General features: G+C 42.4%; 1 long non-coding RNA gene and 1 other non-coding gene across 6 annotated transcripts in view; one reads left to right on the top strand and one right to left on the bottom strand.

Annotated features, from left to right (window-relative positions):
- Window positions 1-2858: 2858 nt before the first annotated feature.
- Window positions 2859-2930, bottom strand: TRNAT-CGU (transfer RNA threonine (anticodon CGU)). The gene has a single exon. It is a non-coding gene; the product is annotated as a tRNA-Thr (tRNA).
- A 145-nt stretch (window positions 2931-3075) lies between these two features.
- LOC133063465 (uncharacterized) overlaps window positions 3076-18397 on the top strand; it is a 75142-nt gene continuing 59820 nt past the window's right edge. For all 5 annotated transcript variants that reach the window (XR_009694414.1, XR_009694417.1, XR_009694418.1 and 2 more), the window contains exon 1: window positions 3076-3402. This is a non-coding gene — a long non-coding RNA (uncharacterized LOC133063465). The remainder of the gene's footprint in view (window positions 3403-18397) is intronic.

Here is an 18397-nt window from a genome sequence, read left to right as displayed (position 1 = left end):
TGATCTCCTTGCTGTCCAAGGGATTCTCAATAGATGTTTTATGCATTGTATCTGTGTGTGTGCATAAATGGAAGCCTACAGTCCATTGGGTAAATTTTCTAAAGTCCTTCTTCACCTGGGGCACAGAGGGGAGCACCCTCTGCAGGGTGGGGTGGACTGGGGTGTGGCAGCGGTAGTGGTGGGTGAGAATGAACTCTTTCCTGGGATGGTGTCACAGAGGAGTGTCGCTTCATTGTTTTGGAGGGAAGGACAGGAAATCTGTGTGGACATCTAACCAGCGCCACAGATACTGGCCTGCCTGTTGGGGGCAGTGTGGTCTTTTAATGGGGAGAACTCTTTGGGGATATTTTTAATAGGGAGGAACATAAATGTACTTTTGTGTCACTTAAAAAAGAAATGATGACACACGCCAGTGGAGAGCACAGAACACTTGAGCATTGATTGATGTGGCAATTCTGGATTGTTTAATTTGCCTGCAGGCTAATAGGTTATCGTTGCCTTTGTGGACTTTGGAGGTGATTCTAGGAGGTGATCATCTGGTAGAAAATCCAAGCAATGTGAAAGTTCACAGGGTGAAAAGTGAAGGAATCCTTTGCACAGCTCCCCCATCCTACTTCCCTCCAGAAAGTTAACAAGGTAACAAGATAACAAAGGTAACAAAGGTACCTGTTATCGTTAGTGACCCCAAGTCCATGTGCCTGATGAACGGGGAGGCCAAACAAAGTGAAACATCAACGTTTAGAGCAGAGAAAGGTTTATTGCAAGGGCTATGCAAGGAGATGGGTGGCTCATACCCTTCAGTCGCTCAGACTCCCTGAAGGGTTTCAGCAAAGCATTTTAAAAACAACTTTTATTTACTTAATTTGGGCTGTGCTGGTCTTGGTTGCCACATGGGCTTTTTCTCTTATTGCATGGGCTTTTTCTCTTGTTGCAGTGTGTGGGCTTCTCATTGCAGTGGCTTCTCTTGTTACGGAGCACAGGCTCTAGGGGGTGAGGGTTTCAGTAGTTGTGACTGCCAGGCTCTAGAGCACAGGCCCATGGGCTTGCTCGGCATGTGGGATCTTCCTGGACCAGGGATCGACCCATTTCCCTTGCATTGGCAGGTGGATTCTTTAGTCCCACCATCAGAGAATTTATAAAGGCCAGGTTGGGGGTTGGGGTATCGCAGCGTATGATCAGCTTGCGCACAATGCTCTGGTTGATGGTGAGCGTACAGGGCGGTGTCACAGGGGTTACCACTATCAGATCGTAAGCTCTAGGAGGCCTGGGGGCTATGTGCTCGGTCATCAAGTACTGTAGTTGACATCTTCCATTTGGTGGAGGTTTTTCACATCTGTAAAATAACTCAGGAAATGTGCATTCGCTACTGTTATCGAGAGGTACTTCAGAGAAGAGAGTGTGGGGGAAGATCTCCCTTCCCCAGCCTCCCTGGTGTCCTGATCAGTTTCAGTACTTTGGTCAGGATCCTTCTTTCCCCCTGTATTCAGTGAGGGGGCGAGGTGACCAGCCGGCGTTGGCATCGCCAAAACACAGGTTAGAAACGCGGAGTTTCAGGCTCCATCTCAAAGCCCCAGAGTCAGACTTGCATTTTCACATCATCCCCAGGTTGAAGTGTGAGAAGCCCTGGTGTTCACTGTTTTATATGTAGTAACTCACATGTTTGTGCTCATGCATATACACGTGCTCCTGGGTTTAGAATGCGGCTATAAAATACCCTTATTTTCAGGGAAATGGTTCTGGATGGGTGGTCCGGGGAACTAGCAGAATCAGGATCACCTGGGGGCTCCTTAGAAATGCAAATGCCAAGCCCCAGAGCAGACCAAAACAATGCAGACACTCTGGGGTGGCGCCCAGGGCTCCGCATTTTAACTTTCCCTCCAGGTGATGCTGACGACTACTGCTAAGTGGGAGAACTCTGCGACAGAGGACGACTCAGCCCCAGCCGCTCCTGCCAGGCTCTCCGACCCCCTTCGCATCCATCTCCCCCACCTTCTCGCACTGAGAGAGCCCCCAGAGTCCGGCTCCACCCGGCCCACACCAGGAGCTCCATGAATGCTTTCTTCCGTTAGACATCTCGCGCTGAAAACAGGTTTCCCCAATTTAGGTCAAGCTGGTTTTCAGATTATACAATATGCCAGCTCCTGGAGGGTAAGGGTAATTGCATAATATCTTTTTGCATAACATCTTTAAATGCAGGCGGGCAGCCCCGTGGTGATGCAAAGAAAACAGGTGCCCAACGACAGTAGCTGCGTTGACTGAGGCCAGTCTCTCGGCCAACCCTGACCAGAGACCCATTTTACTGGGGGGGCAAACGGAGGCTCAGAGAGAGAGAGAGAAGGGTGCAGATTTTCCTGTCGGACCAGCTCCAAGTCTGGGCAGGATTTCCTCCCTCTAACGCAGTGCCTACAATGGATTTCCTTTTAAAAATAGCAAGCCAGACACCAGCTGACTCTGGGTGTGGGCTCAGGAAGGCAACGGCAGTTCTCTCAGGAGAGTGGATTCAATTGGACTTTAATGTTCAGAAAAATGCTCAGTGGCTCTTGAGCCAAGTGCCATCAGCAGTAAGTTTTTCTGCACTAAAGTCAGCGCTCGGGCCACGGTTTCCACGTGAGCCCTGGAGCCCGCGACCCCGGTCCGCCCGGCGCCCCCGACTATGCCGACCTCAGGCCAGGATACCCAGACTCGGACCTTCTGCGCGGGCGAGGGAGCCTAAATCTAAACTGAGTGAAAACACTTGGCCCGCTTGGGATTCTGGGTGAGGACCTAAATACCGGATCGAAGATGGGTAGAAAATCGATGATCGTTGTGATCTCACACCCCTAAAAATTCTCCCCTGGAAAGGGAAGGATTCGCCTTACAGGCACGGACGGGGTTCGAACCCGTGATCTTCGGTTTACGAGACCGACGCCTTACCACTTGGCCACCGCGCCTGCGTTGGAATGGCGGCTCGGCGAGCCTCTATCCTGGCGCCGCTCCCTTGCGCTCGCGCCGCGAGCACGAGCGCAGGCCCAGCGCGCGTGCCCGCCCGGCTCCGCCCCCTCGCCGCGGCCGGCGGGGCTCCAGCGTGCGCGTGCCGGCCGCTCCGGCGGGGCTGCCCAGCGGCTCCTGCACGTCCGAGCCGGGCCCGGGCGGAGTCCGCAGGATCTTCATGGGCTCCCCGCTGGGGGAAGCTCGTCTGGAGCTCGGGAGCGGGCGGGACGCTCGCCGTCGTTTCAGAGCCTGGGGTTCGAATCCCAGCTCCGCCATAGAGACTTGGCGACCTTGGATGACCGGTCTCGGGGCCTCAGTTTCCCCTCTCGGGTGAGACACCCAGGAGGCGGAGGAAAGGTTGCGGACCCTACGGGGCGATCCACCGCTGCCCTGCACGGAGCTGACGCTCAACAAGGGCTGTTGAATCAATGTGTAAGTGTAAGTTTTCTGAAATAAAAACTCCCAAACTCCTCCTACTTTGGAGCCCCGGGAATGTGCCTGGCCCCGGGACCAGCGGCAGCACCTGGGAGCCGGTTAGAACTGCAGCTTCTACACGCTCAGCCCAGACCTGCCGAATTAGACCTGCTGCTGGAGCCCAGCGATCTGGGCGGTAACAGGCTCTCCAGGTGATGCTGATGCGCCGGCAAAGGCTGAACCCCAATGCTCTGGACAGTTGATACGCATATTCACGTTTATAGACTCGAACGAGCCCTTTTGTTTTTATTCAAGTGGACTGACTAGACAGTTCTGTCCTCTTTGATTTTCTATGAGTTAATGTGTTAACTAAGACATTGGCTTGTAGTGCATAATATAATCGCGATAGATAATAGCATATATTATTTTTAAAATGAATTAAATTTCTCTTACACATTAATGTGATGTGTACTATTACAATATTGCGTCATAAATTATATATACTGCCTTATATACTATAATATCATCATGCATGGATGGGATGCCGTATTCTCCTTAATTACTGCTCGGCTTTCCACCCAGTGACATAGTTGATTTAATCAGTTTCTGGGAGTAAGGCTTTGGGTTGTTTGCAGCTTTTTTTTTTTCTCCCCCTGTACAGAACGTTCTACTGTTTGAGCCTTTGCCGGCCTGGTACCAGTGATGTTTGTAGGATGTAAGGAGATGTAAATTAAGAACGTCCACAGCCTACAGTGCAGGTGTTTAGGCAAATAGAAACCCTAAAATTGTGTTCACCAAGTTGTTTTAAATGACAGGGTTTGGTCAGGCGACTGGAAAAGGCTCTGACATTTACCCTCGGATACTAGGATAGGAACTCTGAGACTGCGCCAGGAGGGCTTGAGGTCTGGGTGCAAGCCACACTGTAGCTCAATTTAAATTAAAAAAAAAATTGAACATATTCATAATTAAGACATGTATTTCTGAGCATTGCTTTCAAATAGTTGATGATAAAATTGGTTCCACTGTCGCCATCCATTTTTTTGGTGTTCATTGAGTTGTTGAAATTATTATGCAGAAAGGACGGGGCTTATAAAAAGGGTAAAGAAATTAGCAAATGAGAGAACATCATGTGTGGGCTGAGCCCAGAAATAACTGGCTGGTGGAATGGAAATTAGATTCTAACAGGTGCTTTTTTTCAGCTTTGTCTTCCAAGGGGAGGGAGGGCGTTGAATGATAGAGATGTATCTGTATATCTTGATGGGCAGGTGGGATGCCCATGGTACTCAGGGTCTGGGGTGTCTTGAGGGAGGCTGGCCCTCTGACCATCCCTGAGTCCTGAAGTAGAGAACACAGGTCTGAGCCTCTTTATCTCACAGGTGTGAGGAGCCCTGAGCAGCCACAGATCTTGGACACCTGGCTGAAGGATCCGTCTATCCCGGCCCCTGCACAGCCATGTCCTCAAAAAGTATTGTCGGGGAAATTAACATGTAGGTTCCTTTCAGTGTGGTCCTCTCCGTGGTACTGGAGAACTTCCCTGGACAGCGTCTTCCAACCACAGTGTCAGGACAGTCCGGTGCTGAACTTCCAATAAGCCCTTCCCTGATCAAGCAGAAACTCTCACCTTCTTAGGTGATAAGGAATTGTCCACTGTTCACCCTTATGGAAGGAACTTAAATCCAGTAAATGTTTCTTGTGCCCTTACAGGGTCCCTGGGGCAGGGGGCCTGATGTCACACAAATGACTGTGACCTGATCCTAGGCCTCCCCAGATGCTAGAGGGAGAACTAGGGCTGGCTGAAACAGATGGTGCTTTGAGGAGTCTGGGAAAGTGCTGTTTTAAGTGAGAAAGTGTTGAAATTGATCTGGTGATGAAGCCAGGTGACATGATGGAATACGTTTGATCTTTTGGGTTTCATCTATGTAATTGAGTTAGCCTAGATCTGAATAATTTATAAGCATCTGTGTTTATGTGCTGAAATTTTGTCACCTTTTTCCACTTTAGAAAAAAAGTCGTTCTGAATCTTTTATTTTCCCGCCCTTCTATTTCTCTGTGCCTTTCCCCAGAGCAGGGATTCTTAATCTGGTGCCCATTGCACTCAAGACCAAGAAATCTGTGAATTCCCCAGAAGTGTATGTAAAATGTGTGTGTTTCTGGCAAAGGGATGTCACGATTTTTATTAGGTTTTCAAAAAGGCCTGGTAAGGGTCCTTGAAACCACCAAGCCTTTTTACTCCCTCGCTCCTCTTCCTATGGTTCATGATTCACCCAGAGCCGACTCAGAGACAGTGGCGCCTAAAATTGATTCACCACAGTTGAGGTTGCTTAAAAAAATGTAGGTATCTAGAAAACGCTGTCCCCTTCTGGGCAGGACTCCTGTTGCCAGGCTGCTGTCCTGGCCACCCTCACCCCGCTTGCTGCCCACCCCCTGCCCCCCACCTCCCAGAGCAAGGGCTCCATCTGTTTCAGCAGACTGAAGTGTGTAAGGGGCTTGCACCTGCATTAGCTCCATGGAGCCTTGATAGTGCCCTGGCACGCTCAGCCCTTGGACCTGCACATCTCGGGAAAATGCAGATGGACACTGCGGTGGGGCTGAGGTTCTGTCTTTCTCACAACTCCCAGGCCATGCTGGTGCTGCTGGTCTCTGGGCCCTCACTTTGAGAACCACCGTGCTAAAGTATTCTTGGAGAAATTCATTTTCATGCAAAAGAAGGTTAAAAAAAAAAAAAGATCAGGCTTGGATATTTAGGTCAGCTGAGGTGATTGATGCCAGCAGGGTTTTCTCTGATAACCTAAATCAAGACTTCACCTGAAGAAGGCTCACCTAGCTACTCACAGCATCCCCATGATTCACTGTCAGTGATGGACCATTTATTTTTTATGGATATTTATTTGGCTGCACTGGGTCTTAGTTGTAGCATGCGGGATTGTTAGTTTTGGCATGCTAACTCTTAGGACCCTTAGTTGTGGCATGTGGGATCTAGTTCCCTGACCAGGGATCGAACCCTAGCCCTCTGCTCTGGGAGCACTGAGTCTTAGCCACTGGACCACCAGGGGAGTTCCAGGAATGGACAGTTTAGAACCCAGAGACGAAGGCCACGGCCCCTTTCATTGCTTTATCTGATAAAATCAGGATTTTAGAGCAGGCTGAGCACCACAAAGGCTTGGTGGGGCTGGGCAGGTTGTATTATATGAACCTGTGAGCTGAATGGGTGGAGGCCACACGGAATAGGGGTGGGGGGCCAGGTGACGTGGTGCCATTTTCATTCCTGCCAGAAATACACGCATTCCAGTTGAATCACATCTTTCAGATTCTCTGTTTATTATTTTTCTGATTGACATATAGTTGACTTCAATGTTGTTAATTTCAGGTATATAGCAAAGTGGTTCGGTTATACATACACATACATATATATACACACATACACATATATATTCTGTTTCAGATTCTTTTCCATTACAGCTTATGACAAGATATTAAATATAGTTCTTTGTACTATATAGTAGGACCTTGTTTATTTTTACATATAATAGGTTATATCTGCTTTTATATATATTAATATACATAATATTATTGTGTATTATGTATGTATTATTATATATACATATATATTATATATATATACATTATATATATAATATATATTATGTATATACATATACATATGTATATAATATATTAATATACATATATACACACACACATATATATAGGCTTCCCATGTGGCACTAGTGCTAAAGAACCCACCTGTCAATGCAGGAGACATAAGAGATGTGGGTTCAATCCCTGGGTTGGGAAGATCCCCTGGAGGAGGGCATGGCAACCCACTCCAGTGTTCTTGTATGGAGAATCCCATGGACAGAGGGTGAGCCTGGTGAGCTACAGTCCATAGGGTAAAGAATGGGACATGACTGAAGCAACTTAGTGTGAGTGCCCGTACACACACACACACACACACACACACACACACACACACACACACACACACACACAGTTTGTGTCTGCTGGTCCCAAACCCCTAATTTATCCCTCCCCCACTTTTCCTCTTTGGTGACCATAAGTTTGCTTTCTATGACTATGAGTCTAATTCTGTTTTGTATACAAGTTCATTTGTATGATTTTTTTGTTTTTGGATTCTGTGTATAAATGATATAATATTTGTCTTTCTCTGTCTTCACTTAGTATGGTAATCTCTAAGTCCATCTGTATTTTGCATTTTGGTTACTCTAGTAAATACGTGGCATCTCATTTTAATTTGCATTTCCCTGATGACTAAAGAAATTAAGCCCCTTTTCATGTGCTCATTGGCCATTTGTTACATCATCTTTTGTGAAGTGTCTACTCAGATTCTTTGCCCATTTTTGTAGCTTGTTTGTCTTACTGTTTTTGAATGACCAGCTTGTTGTATGTTCTGAATATGAGTTGTTTTTCAGATATATGTAGTTTGAATATTTTCTCCTGTGCTGTGGCTTGCATGTTCTTAATAGTCTCTCAAAATGCAGAAGTTTTAATTTTTAAAAAATATTTATTTATTTTTGGCGGCATGCAGTCTTTGTTCAGTGCAGGGGCTTCTCTCTAGTTGTGGTGAGCCTGTGTGTGGGTTCTGTAGTTGCAGTATGTGGGTTCAGCTGCCCTGTGCCATTTGGGATCTTAGTTCCTCAACCAGGGATTGAACCTGCATCCCTGCATTGGAAGGCAGATTCTTAACCACTGGACCACCAGGGAAGAACCAAAGTGCAAACATTTTTTGAGTTAATTTTTGTGTATGATGTGAAAGTGGGCTTCATGTCCATTTTTTCCTATATCCAGCACCACTTGTTGAAACACTTATCCTCTCTCCATGAAATTGCTGTGGTACCCTTGTTAAAATCCATTTGACGGTGGACATGGAGTCTGTTCCTGGAGTTCCTTATGTTCCTTATGTTCCATTGATTTAGATATCTGTCTATACCAGTCACCACAGTCTTTGCATTTTATGGTGAGTCCTGAAATCAAGTATTGTAAATCCTCCAACTTTGTTTTACCAAATTGTCTGCCTATGCTAGTCATTCATATCTGTATGATTTTCTATATACTTTTTAGGATCAGCTCATCAGTTTACAAAATTGCCTGCTGAGATTCTGATTGGGATTGTATTGAAGCTGTAATTGACTTTGAGAGAAACTGATACCTTAACACTATTAGGTCCCCCCATCTTGACTATTTCAGTTGTTTGCTGCTGATGCCTCAGAGTCTTGGATTTTAAATTCATTTCATTGGCATCTCCTGTGCCATGTGAGTTTCCTGTGCTTTTTGGTGGAAGAGCAGCCTAGAATGTTCCTGGTACCTCTGGAGAGACGACCTTCTTCCGTCTCTCCATCTAACCACAGATCCCTGCCACGTGGAGGCAGCGTGGAGGCCCCTGCAGCATGTAGCAAGCTGAGGACTGAGGCAGAATGGATCACCTGTGTGATGTCTGAAAAACTCAGAAGTAAAGCTCTCCTTGGAAAGAGAGTCAGGAGTTGTTTCCAACCCCTTTCACAAATAACGCCAACCGGTCACAGAGTGGTATAAAGATGAATTCTGCAGAAAAATTACAGCTGTACAGAATGCCCTGGCATCGCCTCATCAAATCCATCTTAGAACCTCTAACCTTGGGAAATTATGTTTCAACTGGTTCATTCCGGAATAAGATCACGTTGGCAGCTATGAATAATATAAAGCTGTGTTCCTTCTCTTTTTTTCCCTTTTATTTTTCCCCAGATATGCTCTGAGAGGTCACCTAGATTATCTGAGGTACAAATATGGGCATCCAGAGTTGACAAAGGTTTTATGTATGTGAAAAGCAGTCCACAGTAACAGAATAAAATTGCTGTTTCTCATTATTTGGTCTGCATTTGGTAGAGGACTCTGGCCCTCTCAGCGCTCTATCCTCCTCCTCTTTTCCAGGGGGACCACTCTCAGGAGTTTATTTTGGATCTTTCCACATCTTTGTCTTTCTGTATTGATACGTGTTCATACACAGGAAACGCAGTGTTTCCCTCGTGGCTCAGATGGTAAAGAATCTGCCCGCAGTGTGGGAGACGTGGGTTCGATCTTGGTCGGGAAGATCCCCTGGAGTAGGAAATGTCAACCCACTCCAGTATTCTTGCCTGGAGAATTCCATGGACAGAGGAGCCTGGTGGGCTACAGTCCATGGAGTCCCAAAGAGTTGGACACAACTGAGTGACTTTCACTTCACTTCTCCCTGATTTGTTTTAAAAATTTTTTTATTTATTTGGTTGCACCTGGTCTTACGTACAGTATGCAGGATATAGTTCCATGATCAGGGATTGAACCAGGGCCCCCTGCATTGGGAGCACAGTCTTAACCGCTGGACCACCAGGAAAGTCCCTCCTTTTAATTGCTGCCTTCTAGTCTGCTGGGGGACTGTAGTTCAGTAATAATAAGTTCCCTATTGCTGGCCATCTATGTTGTTTCCAAGTTTTTCTTCACCGCAAGCAAAGCTGCTCTTGCATCTTTGCTCGTGGCTTTCTGAGCACACGTGTGGAAGCTTCTTTAGCAGAGATGTCAGGGTCATTGCTTTCCTAAGCTAACTTTCTGCTGTACTGTAGCAGCCTCAAGCAGACAGTTCTGCGCGTTTCTGCTTGCTGGTGAGTGAGCGGGCCATTGGTAATACTGGGCTACGGGCGTGCTATTTGTTGTTACACAAGGCTCTCATTTTCAACCTTGTGTAGTTTGGTTGGGAGGAGGCAGAAACAATCAGCCATACACTTTGTGTGATGTCCTGCCTGGCTGAGGTCTGCCCAGCGTGGTGGAGACGAGGTGCGGGGGGTGATTGCGGTGGAGACAAGGTGTGGGGGTGAGTGTGTTGGTAACAAATGGAACAAGTTCCTGTGGTTTCCATCTCGTACTGTAAGCTTATAAGAAGCATTGTGTGAATGTCCTCAGTGGATTCCCTCAAATATATTGCCACTTTCTGTAAAGTAGTATCAGCGTCTCACATGAATGGTACATGATGTGTGATTCTTAGTACTGCAAAGAGTCATTATTTTCCTTTAAGTTTGTTTTATTTTATTTGGCTGTGCCAGGTCTTCATTGCAGCATGTAGGATCTAGTTCCCTGACTGGGGATTGAACCTGGGCCCCTTGTATTGGGAGCATGGAGTCTTAACCACTGGACCACCAGGGAAAGTCTTCCTTTAGGTTTATTCATATTATACCATATTTAGAAAACTCAAACCTTTACTCATTAACGAGAAAGTCATTTTGATAGATAGATGGTGGCCTTTTCCTAGGCCTTGTATTTTAAGATCATTGTTACATAAGTGACACTTGATCTAATGGGTTTCAAAAACATTTTTTTTTAGCCATTGCAAAATTTTGGTGAATTTATGCTTGTTATTGGGGCATCTTCCACATTACCACCCCCCCCCCCCCCATTTTTTAACTCTAAGCATTGAAGCAGTCTATACATGCTTAAAGATGAAATGTATCTTAAGAAGTTAAAAGTGGCTATTTAAAAATGTCATCTTCCATCATCAGATACCAATTATCCTATCCCCAGCTTTTGGTGTGGGAGGGGTTTATTCCCAGGGATGTTCTTGGCAACTTGAAAAGATAAATGGGTGGAAAGAAATGAGAGCAGATGTGATGATGAACTTACAGAGCAGAACATACCTTTTGCATTTTCCCCTCGTGATTCTGCTGTAGCCCTGTAAAACCATACATGCAGGCGTAAAAAGCTGGTAGAAAAACATTGAATGTGAAGGACGACCTTTTCCCTCGTTCCGTTATGGACACAGTAGAATTGCTTTTATGGAAACAAGAGTAAGATTTTATCAGAAACAGTTTGTTGTTTCTCTCTCTCCTTCCATGGTTGGTAAAAAGCTCTCACTGTGTTTTCTTGTGAATGCTTTCTGTCTCTGTAGCTGTTCGCTGGATGCCAAGTATGAATGGTTTCTCTGGTGCTTAGCTGTGTGTGTTTTGCCAGTTGCCGCCGTATATTAGGGAATGCTGTTTAATCCTGTACCAGCTCTAAAGAAAACACAAACCGTTTAGGGAAAGTTTAAACACTGTATCCAGACCTCAGCTTATCTCAGATAAAAGCCCTAGTTCCATTCAGGGAAAAACACCCATAGAAATCTAGGGTGGCTTTTTTCTTTTGAATTGGGGTTTTGGTTATTTCTCGTCCTTTTGTAAACCATCTCCCCTACAGTCTGACCACCATTATGCTTTCTGTCACTGTCTGTTAGTTTAAATACCCTAGAATTTTATATAAACGGACTCTAAACAGTATGTATTCTTTTCCTTTTTTTAAAAAAAGAAATTGATTTATGATGTTGTGTTAATTACTGTTGTACATCAGAGTGATTCAGTTTTACATATATATTCTTTTTGTAAATACTCTTTTCCATTATGGTTTATCATAGGATATTAAATATAGGTCTCTGTGCTATTCAGTAGGACCTTGTTGTGTTATGCATTCCTTTCCTGGATTCTTTTATTCAGTGTAATTATTTCAAGACCCATCCATGTTGTGCATTGTTGAGAGCCAAGAATTTGTTCCTCGTTACTAATGGGTGGTATGGACATTTGAGTTGTTTGCAGTTTGGGGCTATTACAAATAAAACTGCTATGAACTTTTGTGTACAAACCTTTGAAAGGACATTAAAAAGCTTTCATTACTTTTGGGTGAACATATAAGAATGGAATGTCTGGATCAGATGTTTATATTTTTAGGAAACTGTTTTCCAGAGTGGTTGTGCCATTTTGCATCCCCACTGGCTGTGTGGGAATGGTCCAGTTCCTCCAAGTCATCATCAACAGTTGGTGTGGTCAGTTTTTTAATTTAGCCATTCTGAAAGGTGCACAGTGGTATCCCATTGTTTTGATTTGCATTTCTCTCTAGTGACTAATGAAGCTGAACATTTTTTCATTTGTTTATTTTTCACATATTTTCATGTGTTCATCTATCTTCTTTGGAGAATTGTCTGTTCATATGCCTTATGCATTTTTTATTGGCCATGCCACATGGCTTGTGGGATCTTAGTTCCCTGACCAGGGATTGAACTTGTGGCCCTTGTGGTGGACGTGCAGAGTCTTAACCCTTTATTATTGAATTTTGAAAGTTGTTGATATATTCTGGGTACAAATCCTTTATCAGGTATGATTTCCAAATATTTTCTACCAATTTGTGGCTCTTTTCCTTCTCTTAACAGTGTTCTTTTAAGGGCAGGAGTTTTAAATTTTGATAAAATCCAATTTATTTGTCCCCCTGTGGATCACTCTTCTTTTATCTAGGAAGCTTTGCCTAACTCAAACTAACAATTTTTTTGTGGTTGTTGTATGTTTTCCTATAGATGTTTTGTAATTTGAGATTTTACATTTAGGTCTATGACCAACTTAGAGTTAACTTTGTATATGATGTGGGTTATGAATGGAAATTCACTTTTTTGTATATAGATATCAAATTGTTCCAATGTCTTCTGTTGAAAGAATCATTCTTTCTCCATTGAATTGCCATTGCGCCTTTGTTGAAAATAAGTTGTTCACATGTCTCTGTGCTCTATTTTGTTTCACTAATCTATTTTTACACCAGTTCCACACTGTCTTAACTAACGTATTTTTATAATAAATCTTAAAATCAGGTAGTGTTAGTATTCCACCTCTGTCCTTCCTTTTGGCTATTCTAGTTCCTTCATATTTCAATGTGAATTTTAGAATTTGGTAACAATTTATACAATAAGCCTGTTGGGATTGCATTAAACCTGTAGGTCAATTTGGAGAGAATTTAGCATATTGACATTATTGAATCCTCCAATCCCTGGATAAGATATATTTTCTGATTTATTTAAGTCTTCTTTAATTTTCTCCTTGGAAAATTTTGCTCCTTGGAAGAAAAGCTATGAGAAACCTAGACAGCAGAGACATTACTTTGCTGACAAAGGTCCATCTAGTCAAAGCTATGGTTTTTTCAGTAGTCATGTATGGATGTGAGAGTTGGATCATAAAGAAAGCTGACTGTCGAAGAATTGATGTTTTTGAACTGTGGTGTTAGAGAAGACTCTTGAGAGTCTCAAGGAGATCAAACCAGTCAATCCTAAAGGAAGTCAGTCCTGAATATTCTTTGGAAGGACTGATGCTGAAGCTCCAGTACTTTAGCTACCTGATGAGAAGAACTGACTCATTGGAAACGATCCTGATGCTGGGAAAGGTTGAAGGCGGGAGGAGAAGGGGACGACAGAGGATGAGATGGTTGGAGGGCATCACTGACTCAATGGACATGAGCTTGAGCACGCTCCAGGAGCTGGTGATGGACAGGGAGGCCTGGCGTGCTGCGGTCCATGGGGTCGCAGAGTCGGACACGACTGAGCGACTGAACTCTTTAATTTCCTCAGCAGTATTCTTGTTGTTCTCAGTGTACACATCTTTAACATCTTTTGTCAGATTTTTTTTTCAATATACTATTTTGGAGACTTCTATAAATGATACTATTTTAAAATTTCAATTTTTGATATTTCATTACTGGTAGATAGAATTGTGCTTGAATTCTTTATACTGGCCTAGTATTCTGCCACCTTGTTAAACTCACCTATTTGTAGTCTTTTGGTAGATTCCTTCAGATTTCTATATTGTCCATCATGTAATCTGTGAATAGTAACAGTTTTACTTCTTCCTTTTCAATCTGAATGCCTTTTATTTGTTTTTCTTTATTGGTTAGAACTTCTTGTATAATGTTGAGTGGAAGTGGCGAGGACACTCTTAGAGGACACTGTCAGAGGATATTCTTAGTTTATTTCTGATCTTCAGGAGGAAGCAATCTTTGAGTATTAGGCATGGTGTTCCCAGTGGGTTTGTCATAGATGCGCTATATCAGGTTAAGGACGTTCCCTTCTTCTCCTAATCAGTGAGGGATTTTTCTTTTTTTTTTAAATCAGGAATGAATGCCCGCTTTTTCAGTTGCTTTTTCTGTGTCTATTGATATGATCATGGTTTTAAATTTTTTTAGTTTTCTTTGAGACCCCATATAGACCCCATATGGACTATAGACCTCCAGGCTCCTCTGTCCATGGAATTCTCCAAGCAAAAATTTTGGAGTGGGTAGCCATTCCCGTCTCCAGGGGATCTTCCCAACCCAGGGACTGAACTTGGGTCTCCCACATTGCAAGCAGATTCTTTACTGTCTGGGCCACCAGAGAAGCCCAATATGGTAAATTACACTGATTAATTTTTAAACATTAAACTGTCATTACAGTCATTGGACAGACTCTACTTGATCAGGATATATTATCCTTCTTATACATTGTTGGATCCAATTTTGTAAAATTTGTTTAGATATTTTGTATGTTCATGAAGGATATTGGTCACTTTTATTTATTTTTCTGGTAATGTCTTTGGTTTCAGCATCAGGGTAATACTGGCATCATATTACAGAATAAGTTGAGGGGATAAGAGGTTGCCTCCTTTTCAGTTTTCTCATTTGCAGACAACTGGTAATATTTCTTCCTTAAATGATTGGTAGAATTCGAAAGGAGAGCTATCTGGGCTTGGGTTTTCCCTTATGAAAAAGTTTTTCACTGGTAGTTCAACTTCTTTAAATGATATGGAGCTAATCAGGTTATCTATTTTTTCTTAAGTGACTGAAGTTTGACTCTTTGAAGGAATTGTTTCATCTAAGTTGTTGACCCTATTGATAAAATTTTTCACAATATTTCCACATTATCCATTTCACATTTGTAGAATCTGTAGTGACACCACCCCTCTCATTCCTGATATTGGTAATTTGTGCCCTCTTGCTTAATTTTTCTGATTTGTCTGATTTACTGAAGGTTTGTCAAAGTTGCTGATCTCCAGGGACCAGTTTCCAATTCTGAATTTTTCTGTATTGCTGTTCTGTTTATTTCATTGATTTCTGCTCCGGCCTTTATATTTCCTTTTTTCCATTTTAGGTTTACTTTGCTTTTCTTTTTCTAGTTTTTTTTTTTTTTTAGAGTGGATGCTGAGGCCACTGATTTGGGAACTTTTTTGTTTTTTTCCCCTAATAAAGGCATTCAAAAGTTCCCTTAAAGTGCTATAAAAGTTCCCTTCATGTACTGCTTTAGCAGCATATCATACCTTTTGATATACTGTATTTTTAAAATTTTCATTCAGTTCAAAATACTTTTCTCCCTTGGTTTATTGTTACACAGAAGTGTGTTCATTTCTAAATATTTGGGGATTTTCAAAAGATGTTCCTTTTATTAATTCCTAGTTTAATTTCACTGTTGTTGGGGATCATATGCCTTTGAAAAGAATGTATTCTGTTGCTGGGTGAAGCATTGTACAGTATAAACATCAATAATGTCAAACTAATAGTATTGTTTAAATCTTTTTTTAAATAAAATCCTATTGATTTCTTCTTGACTTGTTCTATCAATTACTGAGAGAGGTTATTGACATCTTTTCTTATAATTATGGATTTTTCTATCCCTCTGTGAAGTTCTATAATTTTTTTGTTTCCTGTAGTTTGTTGTTAGGTGCATTCAGGGTTCATTTGACTTCTTCATGAATTTGTCATTATGAAATGACCTCCTTTTTTAAATTTATTTTTTAATTGAAGGATAATTGCTTTACAGAATTTTGTTGTTTTCTGCCAAACATCAACATGAATCAGCCATAGGTGTACATATGTCCCCATCCTCCTTCACCTCCCTCCCATCTCCCTACCCATCCCACCCTTCTAGGTTGATACCGAGCCCCTGTTTGAGTTCTCTGAGACATAGAGCAAATTCCCTTTGGCTGTCTGTTTTACATGTGGTAAAGTAAGTTTCCATGTTTTTCTCTGCATAACATCTCACCCTCTCTCCGCTCTCGCCATGTTCATACATCTGTTCTCTATGTCTGTTTCTCCATTGCTGCTTTGCAAATAAATTCATCAGTACCATCTTTCTAGATCCCATATATATGTGTTAGTATACAATATTTATCTTTCTCTTTCTGACTTACTTCATTCTGTATAATAGGCTCAAGGTTCATCCACCTCACTAGAACTGACTCAAATGCGTTCCTTGTTTATGGCCGAGTAATATTCCATTGTGTATATGTACTATAAGTTCTTTATCCATTCATCTGTTGATGGACATCTAGGTTGCTTCCATGTTCTAGCTATTGTAAATAGTGCTGCAGTGAACATTGGGGTACATGTATCTTTTTCAGTTTTGGTTCTTCAGGGTATATGCCTAGGGGTAGGATTGTTGGGTCATATGGTAGTTTTATTCCTAGTTTTTTAAGGAATCTTCATACTGTCTTCTATAGTGGCTGCATCAGTTTACATTCCTACCAACAGTGCAAGAGCGTCCCCTTTTCTCCACACTCAGCACTTACTGTTTGTGGACTTTTTGATGACGGCTCTTCTGACCAGTGTGAGGTGATGTCTCACTGTAGTTTTGATTTGCGTTTCTCTGATACTGAGCTATGTTGAGCATCTTTTCATGTGTTTGTTACCCATCTGTCTATCTTCTTTGGAGAAATGTCTGTTGAGGTCTTTTTCCCACTTTTTGATTGGGTTGTTTGTTTTTCTGGTATTGAGTTGTATGAGCTGCTTGAATATTTTAGAAATTAATCATTTGTCAGTTGTTTCATTTGCTATTATTTTCTCCCATTCTGAGGGTTGTCTTTTCACCTTTTTTTCCTTTGCCGTGCAAAAGCTTTTAATTTTAACTAGGTCCCACTTGTTCACTTTTGTTTTTATTTCTGTTATTCTAGAAGGTGGGTTTAAATGACCTTCTTTATCTCTGATAATATTCTTTGCTCTGGAATCTCTGAAATTTTGTCTTATATAAATATAGCCATTCCAATAATTGATTAGTGTTAGGATGGGATACCGTTCCTATATGCTTCTTTTTAATCTTTATCTGTGTCTTTATATTTAAAGTGTTTCTTATAGGCTGCACAAAGTTTGGTTTTGATTTTTTAGGCATTCTGAAAATCTGTCTTTTAACTGAATTATTTAGACCATTTAAATTTAATGAGACAATTGATGAGTAAGTTTAAATTTATCATCTTACTATTTGCTTTCTGTTTGTCCCATCTGTTTTTTCCGTCCCTTTTCTCTCTTTTTTTTTTTTCTTCAAAAAAAATAATTATTTTTTAATTAGTTGGAGGCTAATTACTTCACAACATTTCAGTGGGTTTTGTCATACATTGATATGAATCAGCCATAGATTTACACGTATTCCCCATCCCGATCCCCCCTCCCATCTCCCTCTCCACCCGATTCCTCTGGGTCTTCCCAGTGCACCAGGCCCGAGCACTTGTCTCATGCATCCCACCTGGGCTGGTGATCTGTTTCACCATAGATAGTATACATGCTGTTCTTTTGAAATATCCCACCCTCACATTCTCCCACAGAGTTCAAAAGTCTGTTCTGTATTTCTGTGTCTCTTTTTCTGTTTTGCATATAGGGTTATCGTTACCATCTTTCTAAATTCCATATATATGTGTTACTATGCTGTAATGTTCTTTATCTTTCTGGCTTACTTCACTCTGTATAAGGGGCTCCAGTTTCATCCATCTCATTAGGACTGGTTCAAACGAATTCTTTTTAATGGCTGAGTAATATTCCATGGTGTATATGTACCACAGCTTCCTTATCCATTCATCTGCTGATGGGCATCTAGGTTGCTTCCATGTCCTGGCTATTATAAACAGTGCTGCGATGAACATTGGGGTGCACGTGTCTCTTTCAGATCTGGTTTCCTCAGTGTGTATGCCCAGAAGTGGGATTGCTGGGTCATATGGCAGTTCTATTTCCAGTTTTTCAAGAAATCTCCACACTGTTTTCCATAGCGGCTGTACTAGTTTGCATTCCCACCAACAGTGTAAGAGGGTTCCCTTTTCTCCACAGCCTCTCCAGCATTTATTGCTTGTAGACTTTTGGATAGCAGCCATCCTGACTGGCGTGTAATGGTACCTCATTGTGGTTTTGATTTGCATTTCTCTAATAATGAGTGATGCTGAGCATCTTTTCATGTGTTTGTTAGCCATCTGTATGTCTT

This window comes from Dama dama, chromosome 10, assembly GCF_033118175.1.
Source record: "Dama dama isolate Ldn47 chromosome 10, ASM3311817v1, whole genome shotgun sequence".
NCBI lineage: Eukaryota > Metazoa > Chordata > Mammalia > Artiodactyla > Cervidae > Dama > Dama dama.
This window is presented reverse-complemented; position numbering and strand designations above follow the sequence as displayed.